The sequence below is a fragment of the Octopus bimaculoides genome, chromosome 2 (assembly GCF_046866305.1).
Source record: "Octopus bimaculoides isolate indiv1 chromosome 2, ASM4686630v1, whole genome shotgun sequence".
NCBI lineage: Eukaryota > Metazoa > Mollusca > Cephalopoda > Octopoda > Octopodidae > Octopus > Octopus bimaculoides.
The window spans coordinates 37,453,636-37,470,397 of record NC_142929.1 but is presented as its reverse complement, the minus strand read 5'-3'; the positions used below and the strand labels follow the sequence as shown (position 1 = coordinate 37,470,397).

General features: G+C 32.0%; 1 protein-coding gene across 13 annotated transcripts in view; it reads right to left on the bottom strand.

Moving 5' to 3' along the window:
- The window catches only part of LOC106873450 (dystrophin), a 712,951-nt gene that overhangs the window by 338,977 nt on the left and 357,212 nt on the right, over positions 1-16,762 (bottom strand). The window lies entirely within an intron of this gene.

Sequence of the window (16,762 nt, the reverse complement as noted above, 5' to 3'; positions counted from 1 at the left end):
AAAACCTGAGTATAAAAAGAATCAGGTGTGTGCAAAAGAGGACTGTTTGTACAGGCATGTGATATGTATAAGAAAAAGGTAAAGAAGTGCCAAATGTAGTGGAAGGAAGATGCTTAAGAGGAACAACAAGGAAGATATGACGGAAGTGAAGGCTTATCTTGGAAGGCTGAAACATATGATGATGACAAGCGTTTGGAACAAATGGTGAGGTGCTATGCTTGGAGAAAGCCCATCCAATTCTTACAAGCAAGGCAAAGCAGATAGAAAATGTGCGTGTGTGACCATATTGATGGTCACACATGCACACACAAAATCTCACATCTATCTTGATCTAGATTGTTAAGAGAAATGAGTAGAGAGAAAGGAAACACAGAAAGATTATGTAAATAATGAAGAGGAACTACATGAATCAGAAGATACAAGATGAACAATTCAATTAAGTGATGTCATTCAATTAAGGTTGTTACATAAATGAGAATGCACAATTTATATTTACAAAAGAAAGCAATCTTTGTAGCATAAATCAAGTCTTAACATCTGTTCTCCCATACTGTGGGAGAAGTTTATCTATAATATCAAGAAATTCTTGAAAGACAGAAGTGACAAAACAATTTGATTTAGAAACATGAGAAAGATATGTGTAATGTTTGAGGATGATATACAGTCAAAATGTTAAAGTTTCTTTTCATATAACCTATTCTAGTAGCAAAATAAATAGAAAAATACATTATCATAAAAACTTTATGTGGTTGAATCAACGATGCACTACTTCTTGCTTGCAGACATATGATATCAGAAAAGAAAAGCTATTTTTAGCTAAAAGTGCCCATTGATAGATCTCTAGAGTAAATTCTACTGATACTTTTTATCATTCGGCTTAAGCTTGTTTTTCTAGCTAAGATAGTTGCAGTTGGTTTCTTACTTTACAATGTGATATAAGAATAAAGAGAGCTTTAGAACCACATATGATTAACTCGTTATAGTGATGATAATGAGGATGATGAGAATATTATTATTACTATCATTATATTATCATAATTAATAATAATAATCCTTGGGTATGGTGTATAATAAAGAAAATAGTTATTGTTCCATTAATTAGATGAATAGTTTACTTAAATTTGCACTGTATTTTAAGACAATCATTCCACAAATCATAAAAAAAATATGAGTGATGCCTAAAATTAGTGTTTATAAAGTGACAGGTATATGGGCAGGTAACCTTTTCTGAAATGCTTGGTGTTTAAAGTAAAAATAATAATGTATGATTATTAAACTATTTAAAGAATTCACTTAGAAATGAATATCTATAAATAAATAATAATATTGTAAACAGTTTGTATCTTTCATAAGTAAGAAGTAGACACTAAACTAATACAAATACTAATACAAAAATTAAATTAGTAAATGACTGACAAAGAGTTTACATTTTGTATGTCATCCAAATAAGATATGCTTGTTGAAATAGGCTTCAGAAACCAGTAAAGGCAACATTCATATAAATATCTGAGAAAAATTAGGAAGACCTATTGATAGATACAAACCAAAAATGTAAATGTAAAAGCATTGATGTACTACATAAAAAAAAAAGAAAGTTTTAATTTCATAATGCCAGCAATCACAAAACTCATTGTTCAAATTCCATATAATCAAATAATTTCCACACAAAAAAAGACACTATGTAATTGTTTTAATTTTCTTTTTTTAGATGTACACATTTAAATGTTTTAAAAATTGATGAAGAAAAAATTAACTTGGCGAAAAAAATACACATAGATTTCTTCATTAAATAAAAGAAAAAAGCAACACACACACAGATGCAAATACATAAACTTATACAAAGTCTATATCTCATAGCATTATCAAGGTTACACAGTGGATACACACCCAAAGCTAATATTTGCTTTGATGGAAAACCCAATATATATAGAAATATAATGGAGAAAAAAATCCAAGCTGTATGTAATTGTTTCAAACTTATCAGATCTGATAAAACTACTTGTTAACAATATTGATTCAGCTATATCAGGTGTTTAAATGACAATTACTTTTAGGATGAAAAAAAGACTAATGAAATTACTAATGGTATGAATTTATCAATTCTCTTTTCTTTAGCAAGCAATTCATACTCTTAATTCACAATTAATACTGATAAACTAGGAAAAAGGTAAAAAACAAAATGTTGTTAACAAAAATGGAACATTCCGTACATAGGCTTTGTCTGGGAAAATGTGTTAATTAATTATGAAGAAATGAATGCAAGGAAACAATATTTTGCCATTCCTAATTAAGCTTGCAGAATAAAACAAGCAGGAAAATAAACCTTTGAGAAAGAAAGAATTTATAGGTAATTGCAAAAGCCATCAGAACTAAAATTCTGCTAGTCATCTGATTGTTATAAGGAAATTGTATTAAAGACTGTCTATTCAGAATGCTTTGCTCATTCTCTAGAATGTATTGTTGCGTTCCATGTTTCTAATGAACTGCAATCTTAACTAACTACAAACGAACATGTAACAATATGCATCAGTTAACACAGAAATATTCTCCTTCCCTCTCTCATGTACACGCACACACTCTAACTGCTTGAAGTCCATTAAGTTTAGCTTTCAATAATTTCTTGCTGCTCTACAATTCCTTGAGCAACAACAATGGCTGGTCAAGTACTTCTAAGGACATTAAACCTTTTGACAAGCTTTTAAAATAGACTTGATAAGGATTAGATGAGAGCAAGTGAACTATTTTAGAGAATAAAATGAAGAACTAAAGGATCATGACTTATCAATAAGATATCCTAAAATTACTGTTTCTTAAAAGAATCTGGCTTATCAATTTCACATCTTTAATCTCAATATGTATATCATAACATTTTCCTCAATTATATCCTAAATGTGCAATAACAAGTGCCACAGTCAACTCTACATCACAACACTATTTTAACTTCATAATCAATCAAAGTTGAATACAAAGACATATCAGCAATCTATGTCAGAACATTATATCAACATTTTAGTATAACTTTCATTAAACCAGAAAATTCAAAATACCATAAGTAATAATTATAGCAATCCAGTTTGTATGTTCAAATCACTATGTTATCAGTTCTCTTTGATAAATTCTGACAAGTCTAAGATACTGATTCCACATTTTCTACTTCACCAGTATTCATCACAAAATCAATGAGATACTGTATCTACATAACTCAAGCAATCATACTGCATCTCACAACCAAAACACAAATGACAGAATAGCAGTACAAAAGATCTGTTAATTAGACAAATGGTTCCTTCATACCAATCATCTTACAATAGAAGCATGCAAAGGAGAGTTTTATAACTAAGAAAGATTACTCCCAAATTTTTTTAAATACTAATTTTTCTTACATCACATGTTTCCAAATCTACAAAAAGACAAATATTAGTTTCAAACTTTAGCACAAGGCTAGTAATTTTGGGAGAGGGGGAAAGTTTGTTACATTAAGCCCAATGTTCAACACTGGTACATATTTTATCATGGATGATAGGCAAAGTTGACTTTGGCAGCATTTGGATTCAGAACATAAAGACAGACGAAATGACACTAAGCATTTTGCCCAACATGCTAATCATTCTGTCAGCTCACAACCCCCACAAACACAAACATTAACCAACATTTCCTGTACATCTACCAACACATATTCACAAAAAGTTCACTTTTGTTGTTTTCTTTCTTTTATAACCATTTTACCTTTTTTTTTCTTAACTCTGCATTTATCTTTACATCCTACAGTCAAATGTACCCATAAACTGTTTCTTCTAGTTCTTTCCTTAGGCCTTCAATAAAATCATTCAGCACAGTTCATTATTTTAAAGGATATTTTCACCAAACACTAAATTACAACAAAGAATTATATATCAATTATACTTCAGTTAACTTTAAAACCTTCATTAAAGGTAAAGGTGTTTTGCTATACTTTTTACTCATATTTTGTTGGAAACATTCACAAAATTTAAAATTGGTTTGTCTGCAAACATATCAGACATTAACTCACAAACGATAAGCAAATGTCTAAGAAATGTTCTATTCTATCATGAATTTGGAATTAGATATATGAATGGGTGACAGGAGGTCAAGAAAGATGGAGAGAGAGTGTTCCAAGATAGATATGTTAAAATATTATAAAGACTTATTTTTATTGTATATTACAATTTCATTTTTCCTCTCTAAATCTAATTAAAATTCAACAAGAATGTTTGTGATGTTCAATGAAACCTAGTCTTCTGCTGACTTGCTTCTAAAATAAAACTGACAATGATTGGATCAGAGCAAGCTTACCATTTTATAAAGAATAAAGAAAAGAACTAATAGATCATGTTCAGTAGTATGATATATTCATATTTGTTTCATGACTGAATTATCAAATAAACTGAAGCAAACTGACCCCCACCTTCCAATAAATAAATAAACAGTTTGCAACCATGTTCCAGTATTTGACTAAGTATTTAAGGCAGGATTATTTGTCCTTCATTTGCCTTCACTGGTATTTAGCAAACTTTTGAAAAATAAAAATATGTCTTTAGCTTAATCCATCATCATTTAGATTTTAAATCTATGGATGACAACAAGGATACTTTTCTATCTAACATTTATTCTCTACTTCAATTACATATTCATATCTCTTATATGCAGCAAATAAATCCTCTAATACCTGTTTTCTGTAAACACACTTGCAGTCTTGTAAATTTCAAATAGACACTCAATAAAATGCCATCAGTCATTCTGTCCCCTGTCTAGAACGACTATACTTTACAGAAAAAAAAAAAAAATCATACTTTTGGCTCATATGTATAATAAATCATTTTTTTCTTCAGCAAAGTAGAAAATATCTAGGTTCATACACTTAATGATCTGGTCAATCCAGGCTGTTAAGTTCAATCTTTCAGATACTATCAAAAGTGTGTATAACATTATAGTTGATTTGCAGTTCGTGTAACATTTAATTACTACTCTAATTCATCTACTTATAAACATTCATTGCACATATTACTTTACTGCTATTATCTTAATGTGAATGGAATGTCAAAATCCTTACAATTAACCTACTTGCTGGAGCTGAACCAAATTACAAGTAAACCTCTTTTGTCCCTTTTCTTTTTTTTTAGTAAGTTCAACATTGACTTTATAGCAAGAACCATATTATGGAGAAGTACTTAAGAAATTTCCAGACAAGTCATGAATATGAGAGGAAAAAACTGAAGAGAACACTTGGTGGATTATACAATTTAGTAATCAAAATATATACTGCTACAGGTTTCAGCCATCCAACTTAGTTTAAGCTGATTATATTGATGCAAGTACTTTGTCAGGTACATGTTTTACCAACCTTAAAAGAGTACAACAGGCAGTGTCAACCAAGTGCAAAGGGAAACAACACCAGTACTGCCATTCCAGATAAATTTATACACAAATATATATCATTGCTATTATGTTAAACTGTCATATGTCCAAATTTGGCCAAATGCGTTTTTTTCAATATTTAATCTAGCTTGCAATAGCTGGTTCTTTTGGTCAAGCTATCGTATCTCCAGCTGCTTCAGATGCCAAGATATGAAAATTGTCAAAATGATTTAGCATTTTTCAAATGTAGTAAGTCCCACATACGACAGTTTTGCAAAAATATTTCTGACTGAAAATATCATACATGCATGGAGTTATGATTTTATGCACCCAACAAAGTATTATTGTCAAACTGAAACTGTTGCTAATGTAAAAAGAAATGGAATGGTGAAACTATTTTTTCGTTTTGGACTTATGACACTTTTGCATAATAGCAACAATATATAAACATATACACAGACATTAGAAAATGATAGAGGTGCACTTGCCCTTATTGATATCAAGAAGAGGTATAGAGACACTATTATGGAAAGCTGTTGACAGAAATAGAGTCTACAAGGTCATAAACAATATAAGATAGAGAATGTAACAAGACCAACAGGGGTTGTCACTTGTGCTGAAAATAGCTTGTGAAGTAGGTCATGCATTAAGCATTGAAACTGTCAGTCAGACAGTACATCTACAATGATTGGCATATAAGTATCCTGATTTAATGTTTCAAGGGCAAAAGAGATGTTCAAGAAAAGAAGCATCCAATTGAAGGAGCAAAATATGAAAATAAGAGGAAGAGTAACAGCACAATTAATTAGAAAGAGAATCAGAATAATGCAATTTGGATTTGTACCAGGACAAAGTACCACTGCTGCCCTCTTCCTAGTGAAACAAAACAGAAGTTCTCAGCAATGTACAGGCCACTATACCAAGTGTTCATTAACAAAAATAGATGGAGATGAATAGCATATGAGTATCATGGAAGCCATGTACAGGGGTGTTATTAGTAAGGTGAAAGTTAGCAAGAATTTAGTACAGAATTTAACATAGTTCTCGTAAGAAAGGAGCTAGAGATTGACTGCTGGGAGGAATTTCTCTATGCTGATGACTTAGTTCTCATAGGTAAATCAATTAAAGGTAAAGGTTAATAGTAGAGCAACAAATCCAGTGACCTGAAACTAAACTAGGAAAAGCAAAACGTCTCAGTAAAAAAGAATACAGGACTATGACATTCAGGAAGTGACTATGCCTGATATGAAAGAAAAGAGTAGGTAGGAATTCGATATTGTATATTTAATGTAAACTATGGGTGCAAAAGAGATGTAGTGGGATCACAGCAAAGGAAGACTTCATCTGTAATTAGTAATGAGAGCACTCAAAAACTTCAAATGCCCAGAAGATACCCTTGAAGTAGTTGATAACTTCTATGAAATCAAATTTACAGTGCAGATAGTTGCACTGAAGGTATAATAACTAGAGTATTAATGAGGAGGAAAAAGTTTGGAGGCTATTGTCTCTGCTGGCCACAAAAGATTTCTTTCTTCAAATGAAAGTTAGTCTGCATGCTCTGCTGGTTGTATATTATTGTGCTTGAGCAACGGAGCACAAAAAGAGTTGAGAAGAAACTCTCTATATACATTGAAGACTTAGCTGCTATGAGCATGTGTTACGTTTATAGAGAATGAAAGATGTGTAAAGAAGAGGAAGAAACTTGAAAGAGAAGATAAAAAAAGACATGGAAAGGAGTGATGAAAGCAGATTTGAGGAGGCTGACCCTATCAACAAAGAAAACATGTGATTGCAACAAGTGGTGAAATACTGTATTGAAGATTACATAACATGCTTCATTCAAAAGGATAGTTACTTGATACACTATACTCACTCTCTCTATGCTATCAGTCATCACACTCTTTCTCTTGTGACATTTGCCACTGATGTCCATCATTCGCTCTTATCAATGTCATCCACCACCGCTACTGCCAATCATTCTCCTTCCTTCTCTACCACCTTCTTGCTACAATCACCTCGGGTAGCATATACATATGTGTGTGTGCTCTTGTTTTAAGTACTTTCAGTTTTTTCTGTAATTTCAATGCATTTTTACGTGTGTGCATGTGTAATCATTTAACATCTATTATCCAATGCTGGCAAGGGTGGGATAGCCTGACGAGAATTCAACAAGGTGGAGGAACATGCTGTACTCTAGTGTCTGTTTTGGCATGGTTTATATGGCTGTCGGCTCTTTCTAATGCCAACCACTTTATGGAGTGTACTTGGTGATTTTTTTATGGTACCAGAACTAGTGATGTTGCCATGTAGTTTGCAAGACTAAAGAACATAAAGGGTCTCCATGAATGAAAGAATAAGAGAGAAAAAAACAATGATTCTAGATAAGATGACAAGAGAGACTAAAGTATGATTAAAGGAACTGATTTCTAGTTGTAAGAGTGCACTAGTGAAGAGAGTAACAGGGTATACATTATATACATAGAGAGGATATGTAAGGGACAGGAGAAAGGAAGAAAATATTGAGGATAGGTGTTGAGAAGCAAGAGCAGCTATGGGGAGAGTGCAGTAAGAGCAATAAGACTGGAGAAGTGGATGTGACATATATTTTTACACACACATGGCTGTGTGGTTAAGAAGTTTCCTTTGTGCTGGTGTGGTTTTAAGTTCAGAGCATGTGTGTTCTACCTTAATGGTGAACCTGAGGTTGACCAATGACTCATGATGAAACTGGTTGGCAGAAACTGGATGCAGGTGTTGTGTGTGAGAAAAACATGCACACAGAAAGGTGTGCATGTGTTTTTCTCTTCTCATTGCCTTAATGGCATATATGCACTGCATAAAAAACAATATGTTACCATCTATTACACAATGTCTTTGCTTTCCTTCTGCTGCAAAACATGCCTGGCTATTGGCCTGTTCATTGTTCAAAAGATTGTAGATAATGGGAATATGTGACTGGAAGAGCATCAAGCCATACGAAAACTGCTCAATAAGTTTTGTCTGTCCCAAACCAGTGCAGAAAAGTGAACATTAAAAGGATGATAATTGGAGAGAGAGAGAGAGAGAGAGAGAGAGAGAGAGAGAGAGAGAGAGACAGAGACAGAGGGAGAGAGAGAGAGAGAGAGACAGAGACAGAGGGAGAGAGAGAGAGAGAGAGAGAGAGAGAGAGAGAGAGAGAGATTCAACTCATTTCAAAGTCAACAAGGCTGGCCTTCTCTATGATGTGAAGACAGAATTTTTTTTTTTTATGGAGCAGAAACCTAGCCTATGAATAGGGAATTTTAAAACAGGTTTGATGGTACACACACCAACTCATGAGATCAGAATATCTCAAGGTATGAGCACAAGACCAAAGAGGAGTTTTGGGGGCACATTTCATTCATCTCTACAATTGTTGCTCAACACATAGTAGTCTTTTTCTTGACTGGCCACTGCCATCATGCTGAACAACAAGACCATATCAGATGCTACATTTTGGAGACTTTCTAAAAGAGGGTGAATTACCAAAGTTAAGGAGATTCCTATTATAGCATTGTAAAGCACATTGCAACCACTTGAAGATGAATGTGTGTGCATGTGCATAAGTATCCTGCAAACTGATGTACACCTTCCATCTGACAAATTTTATTCAAAAGGGCCATAGTAGAAGATGTTATGTGGCAGGATCACAATTCAGAACCACATGTTTGCACACTGAACTACTCAGTCAGAGAGATCAAACTTTCACATTTGTAGTATGTTATAAATCAAACAACTGAAATTATGAAAAATGTATATGTACCAGTATTAAATTCCTAGAAATGAAACTTTATAAATTAGCAATTCTTTATTACGAGCCAAAAAAATTATAAAAGTCGAGGAATAATCTATTTATTAAATAGATTTCTGATTAGAGCCTACATATTTAAACTTCCGATGTGATACTTTCTATGTGGTATGTTTCCCAACAATCTATGACAATTACACAAATGATGTCCAAATTTTTTACTGGGGTCACGCAAAATATTCGTCAGAAAAATGGTGTTATATTTTCAGCTCTTTGATATTAAATACATATTTATATTCCCTATTAAAGTAATGATTTACATAATCCAGTTATATTGTTAGATCTTCAAATTATATTCCTAGAGAATAATAGATTAGGAAATGATAACTATATTTTGAAAAGTCAAGATGTAATTTCTCCTATTGTTATTAAAATATGCATTCCATTTTAAATCATTGATTGTGTGACAAGATGTTTATAATTTCTATTTATTAAATAATGATAATTATCATACACTTCATCAAGGACAGCTTTTCAAATCACAACTTATTTACAGTAAACAAAAGATAGCTCCTTTAGCTAGCTTGCTTCAATTACAAAACAATGGACAGCTGTTGTTGCTATTTATATTTTACTGTTCAGATCTAATAGCAAAATATTGTTTTATTACACAGAACTGTTTGAAGGAAACAAGATGGTTGGCAACATTTCAAATAGGTTAAATGAGTACAACTTTGTAGCTAGAAGTAAGTGTTAGTAAAAGCCACTAAGAGAAACGTTACATGAAATAATAAAAAAAAAGATAGAATTTACCTCATTGATGCAATATTCAATTAACAAAGAAAATGTCAACGATTCCAATGATAGTGTATTTACAGTATTCAAGTGAAAAGTTTAACTGTAAATCTCGCATTTTAAAATTATTGCCAAGATGATTCAATTCAGTTCTATTGTTTTAGCATAACAATACAACAAACATCAAATACGTGGAAATATTTAGATAATACACCTGTGCAAACTACTATTTTATATTCTATTAAGGAGATATTTAATATTTTTTTATATTCTGTTGAAGAGATATTTAATGCAAATGACCAACAAAATAATATTATTTTACACAAGATACGAGAAAGCTTTTATGGAGTTATTTGGTTTGCTAGAAATAGCAATCAAATCAGTCCTTTATCTATTGTTTTAAAAATGGAAGAAAACATGCAATAAAAAAGACAGAATGGCCCTGAGTGAAATACTTTTGATCATAGGTTTGCTCGATCAGAGCTTATATGAGGCTAAACAGTAACAGCATAATTTTACAAGCTCCATTGGAATTTCTAGGAAAGCTTTCTTTTAATTCAATGTTTATTTTATTCCTGCTTTCAGAAGAAAAATAAAAGGACAACTGTAAGATTATAGCTAAACTGACTTAGCAAAGAGTAAAAGTATAGATATGAACAAGTTAAGTACAACTGCATCATGGTAGAGTCATGGTAGATTAAAAAAAAAACATACATTTACTACTTTTATTAACTTAATTTTAATAAAATTGTTTTATCAGCTCAATATGAGCTGTTTTTAGCTTACAGGTTTAAATCTCAATCTAACCAAGAGTAAACTTGATTTTTTAGGCTTTTTATCCTACCATATTCACACAAACAGGATGCCATGTATCAGGAAGAGAACTAGAAGTTCTGTTGAACATGTTGGGTTATTTCCTAACCCTGAAGAAGGATTTCCTAAACTAAACGTAGATCTTTCTTCAAAGATAAGCCTGCTAAGTTGAGAACAGTGATATTAAGTATACTAGTAAGAGTAATTGTTATAACTCATTTAAAGCTCAACAGAAATAGAAGCTTTTTCAATTGATTCAATACAAAAATGTAGTGTCCAAATATTGAAGTAGTATCAATAGAAATTTAAAGAATTTGTCTCTACTTAGGATTATACTTTTGCTCGCATTTATGATGTTTATGTCAGAAGAAGATTTTTGGAAGATTTTATAAATATTCAGCTACAAGAAGGGGACAATATCCATAGTATTTTCATATTTTCTAAACCAAAGAGAATGCTGTTGCAGTTCAGGTTAGCGTTTCTTTTCATTTTAGAGGGGGTGGTTGCAACAGGAAACACATGAACAAATAAGAAATTCCAGAAAGATGCATTTTTGAAGAGGAAAATTATGCCACATGTTTAGTTTAGGCTATTGTAGATAAAGACATTTTAAAGATGATAGGAGGAGGAGCAAATGAATCTAGTTACATTTAGGAGAACAAGAGCTATTTTAATAGCACTAGAAGAGGCAAAGAAATGCAGTAGCTTGTATCATAGTGGTTGTAGCGTGTTGGTGGCTGAGACTTCATCAATCAAGCAGGATTTCATGGTGGTAGTGGTGATGGTTAGGAGGGAGCTAGGGTGTTTTGTGTACATAGCAGTGGTGACTACCCAGATATCTGAGCAGTACTCCAGAGTGGAGAAATCATTTTTGCAATGGTGGCGAGGCATGGCGGTTACCAACTGATCAGGCGTGAAATCATTTCAGGCCTTGAAAATTATATGTAGTCTTTGTAAACCAGTACTGATAATATTAAAGACATGAGGCCACTACCAGAGATTAGATATTACTAAGCATTTGCAGCAACTTTGTGTTAGCAATGTATTATTCATTTGCTGTGGTGTGTAGTGCAAAACTATTTCTTTGATATTTAAACATGTTCTAGTATTGTAAAAGGACTAGGCTGTCATGTCTCCATTGGAGGAAGTTTTCAAGCTTCTATTTATAAAAGCTGTGCAAGTCTAGCATAAGGTGTCTCAGCTATATGTGGATGGTACCAGTATTCAAGGTTAGAGAGGAGTGACACCAACAGGAAAAATGTTGAATAAAAGATAGTCAAGACATTTGGCTTGAACATATTTTGAGAATTTGTGATGAATATGAAAAAACAGATGGTGTATAAGATGGTAATGAGAACAGCTACAAACATAAAAAACAAGATATTTGTAAAATTCATATAGTTAAAAGGATATAGGCCACAAAGTGATGTGTGTGTGTATGTATATCATCATCATCATGTAATGTCCATTTCCATGCTGCCATGGGTTGGATGTTTTGACAGGAGTTAGCAAATTGGAGAGCTGCACCAGGCTCCACATGTCTGGTTTGGCATGGCTTCTATGGCTGGATGTCCTTCTTAACACCAAACACTTTACAGAGTGTACTGGGTGCACTCACAAGGCATAAGTCAGCCTGAAGCTATAAAAGAAGTCAACTGCCCATGATGCTATGCAATGGAATCAGACTTGAGACCATGTAATTGTGAAGTGAACTTCTTAACTACACAGTCATGTCAACACATTTTCAGTACTGTGTATGTGTGTGCATGCATATGTAACTGAGTTACATACATGCAAGCCAATGTGAGACAAATTACACAATACAGAATAATGTGAATGGTAAAGGGTAAATCAGTTTGAGGTTAAAGTAGAAGGCACTTATCAAAGATACCATAAAGTGGGGCAGAACCCCAAACTATGTGACTGTGAATGCCAGTACATGTTTTTTTATCAGCTAATTAACTGTTAAAATGACTACATTAATGTCTGTCTAAAAGTACTGACAGTAATGCACTAAGGTGGTCTAGTATATCTATTTTCTTTCTACTTTAGGGGAGGGGGCTAGTTGATTATATCAACCCTAGTGCTCAACTGGCACTTATTTCATTGACCCCAAACGAATGAAAAGCGAAGTTGACCTCAACAGTATTTGAACTCAGAATGTAAAGCGAGAAGAAATGTTACTTAAGCAATTTGTCCAGCATGCTACTGATTCTGCCGCCTTGTTGCCAGAAGGTGGTTTAATGTATGAATTTCCATTTACCTACATAAATATATCAATCCATATCACCAACAACATAAGTCTTATGCATACTTTTTTCTATTGAAGTAGCATCAATAGAAATTTAAAGAATTTCCTTCTACTTAGGATTATACTTCTGCTTGCATTTATGATGTTTATGTCAAAAGAATATTTTTGGAAGATTTTATAAATATTCAGCTATAGGAAGGGGACAATATCCATAGTATTTTCATATTTTCTAAACCAAAGAGAATGGAAATATGACAGCCTAGTCCTTTTACAATACTAGAACATGTTTAAATATCAAGGAAATAGTTTTGCACTACACACCACAGCAAATGAATAATACATTGCTAACACAAAGTTGCTGCAAATGCTTAGTAATATCTAATCTCTGGTAGTGGCCTCATGTCTTCAGTATTATTAGTACTGGTTTACAAAGACTACATTTAGTTAAATAAGACTCATTAAGGCAGTATTCTATCACCAGATCTCCTTCTTATTGCCAAACTCTACCTATTTCCACGTAATGTATTTATATTCCAGTGGTCTTAAAATGACAAAATCAAAGTTACAGGATGAGCTTTTTACAGATGTAAACAGATACCATTGTCTCTGAGACAGTGCTACACAAAGACATGTGGAAAGCAAACATTTATGCATATGTATACACTCATGTATGTGTGTAGGTATATACACACACACAAACACAAAAATAAGCTTCCATATAGTTTCTGTCTATCAATGTCACTCACAAGTTATAGGTCAGTTACAACAAAAGACACTTGCTCAAGGTGCCAATATATGGTTACAAAGTGAATCCTGTATCCACATGGTCATGGTATGCCTGCATATATATGTTCAACATCAAATTCTTTCTGAACTTACAAGATTTTCAGAGTGAAATTTTCCACCTCTACTGGTAATTCAGTAAATAATTACTTAAATATGTCAGTGTTCTGAGCTCCTATTCAGTTCATATCAGCAAAAACTTCAGATTTCCTATGATAGCGTTGATGTGTGTGTGTATATATATATATATATATATATATATATATATATGTATACACACACACACACTTTAGAAGTTAATTTTGTAAAAAGAAGTAACTTTTCTACCTACAATAGATGAATATCATGGAAGTAGACAATGACTATCAGTGTAATTGGTAGCGTTTTGAAATTTATCTGAAAATAACATAATTCCTGTCTTATTACAGGAGAAGCCAACTGAACTTTTAAAAAGATTTGTGAGCAATTTCAAGCAATTAACATTTGTGATTACAGAACAAAAGAAGTGATCTAACAGTAACAATTTAATGAATCCAATAATAGATAATTCTAAGCCAGACAGCTATTTAGTCACAACTTTCTTAATTCTAGAAACTAATAAAATCTTCATAAAAAAAAGCACAAAAAAATAAGATAATCTAATTAGAAGCAGGTTCAATCCCAAACCATAACTGAGATTTGTATTTAGGCATTCAATGCCTTTGTGTAATAATTGACAAGTAAATTAAGTGAACTGTAAAAGGACATATGCAGTAAAAATAAAGACTTGCGCAAACACCAATAAAGAATGAAGAGTAACTCAGAGAATATTGAAGGTAAACAAATTACATATGTCTGAACTGAAAGCTAGCAAGATTTGTATGGAGTTTGAAATAGGTAATGAGATATAAATAGCTCTAATCGAATAACAGATAGTACCAATAATAGAAACTGAATAACCAAATTAAATGGAATAATTCTGAAGAAATTACTGACATACATTTGTCTGTTAATGTAAGGAAATTCATGATTTTTTTTTTTTTTTGAATTGAAATAATTTACTAATCACTACTAATAATACTGTCTGGCATTTTTCATACACTATTAGAAATGGTAAGATGTGAAAAGTGTTACTTGAAGCATGACATATAACAAATCTAGCTTTAATGGACACTACAGTAAAAGTAAATATGTAGAAGTACTTGTATGAAAATGTTCAGAGCAAAGTAATACTTTTTAAATTTCTAATAGTTGCAAACTTGATGCCTACACTGCATTCATCAATAAAACTAAGTGATTAGATCTACAATAAACTGATGGGGAACAAACTTTAGGTAGTGCAAACCTTACAAGGAATTTAGAAGGAACTGTTAGAGCAGAGGTTCTCAGCTGAGGTCTATATAAGATTTTATTAAAATGTATGCACAGTAAATTGGTTGTACTTCTACAATACGCAACTCCTAACAATATTTAATTATAAAGTATAATAGGATTTTTTAAGCATCAACTGGTTATGAGGGTCAACCCAAATAAAAAGGAATCAAAGGGGTCCAGAAGTAAAAAAAAAAAGGGTTTGAGAATCATTGTGACAGAGTGAATGATCAAATCTGTTGACATACTGAATTTTAATAAAAGAAAAGTGACATAAGGTGGGGAGGCATGACTGTCATGATTGACAGACAGGCTGAAACTTTTCCTTTGTCACATGAGATAAAGATACACACTTCATGTCACCAAATAAAACCTACAGCAGAAAAAAATTTAATGATATTCTGCACCTTCTTTCAAATACATGACTTTCTGGCACATTCTTAGCACTAAAAAATATTTTGACCACAAGAAAAAGATTTGATTTCATGAAAGAGGAAAAATTCAAACAAATTTCTTCACAATTTGTTTCTCAATAAAATATTACTTGAATGATAATATTCTAAGCTATTTTCTAAAGTTTATCTTCATATTGTAATTGATTTAACAGTTATGCAATTGTTTAAAAATATTTTCAACCACACACTATATATTGGAATTGTGCATTCAAATAAAAGGTCTTACATAAATATAATCAGGTTTAGTAGGGAATTTGAAATCAATGGTACAAAATTAAAAGGGTTTATTAATGTAGATCATAGAGAAGAGAAAATTCAATCAAAGTGACATAACAATAGAAAAACCAGTGTAAATACTCAATTTGTGATAGAGAAAACAAGATATTTTAAACAATGTGTCTAACTCTTAAAATCTTAATGCAATTGATATTAGATAAATAAAAAAATTAAAAAAATGAAAGATGTCTACTTATAGGAATCAAATCCTGTAGCTGTCGTCTGGCACTGTTTGAGCTGCATCATTGAGCTTCTTTTTCTATTCTGTCTAGAATTTTGGTTGACAGTGTCCAATACTGATATATTAAACAGATCAGATCAGGTTTTAAAATGAACTTTGCTCTCTAACACACTTCTCTGTTGTTTATCATGCTAGAAAGAGCAGCCAAATTTTCCTCAGATCATACCTAACATTTTAAAAAGGACTATTGGCTAATGTATTCATAGATAAACAAAAGATAGATTGTCATTGTTGGAATTTTTTTAACCACAAGCCCATATGATCAAGATTAACCTGGAGATACAACAACACATTTCTCAAAAGTAAAACAATAGAGAAATATTACAAATATGATACAAGACTACATTTTTGTTTTGATGGAACAAAGGCATAGACAGTTTAATTAACTCAATAATATTGAAAGCATAAAAGAAATATCTGTTAAGAATCCATTTGTCAGTTAAATAGCAAGAGAACTCTGAAAGTTAAAAAAAGTTGTTAATGATGGAGGCAAAATAAATAAAATTGTATTAAAAGTAAAACAACCATAATATCTGAAATTTGAAATAATAAAAAGACCCAATATTGTTCTCCTTTAGAGGTGAAACCTAAGAATTTTATGAGATATAAAATCAATTAGGGTTTTTTTTAAAAGTATGTATAAAATAACTTAATAG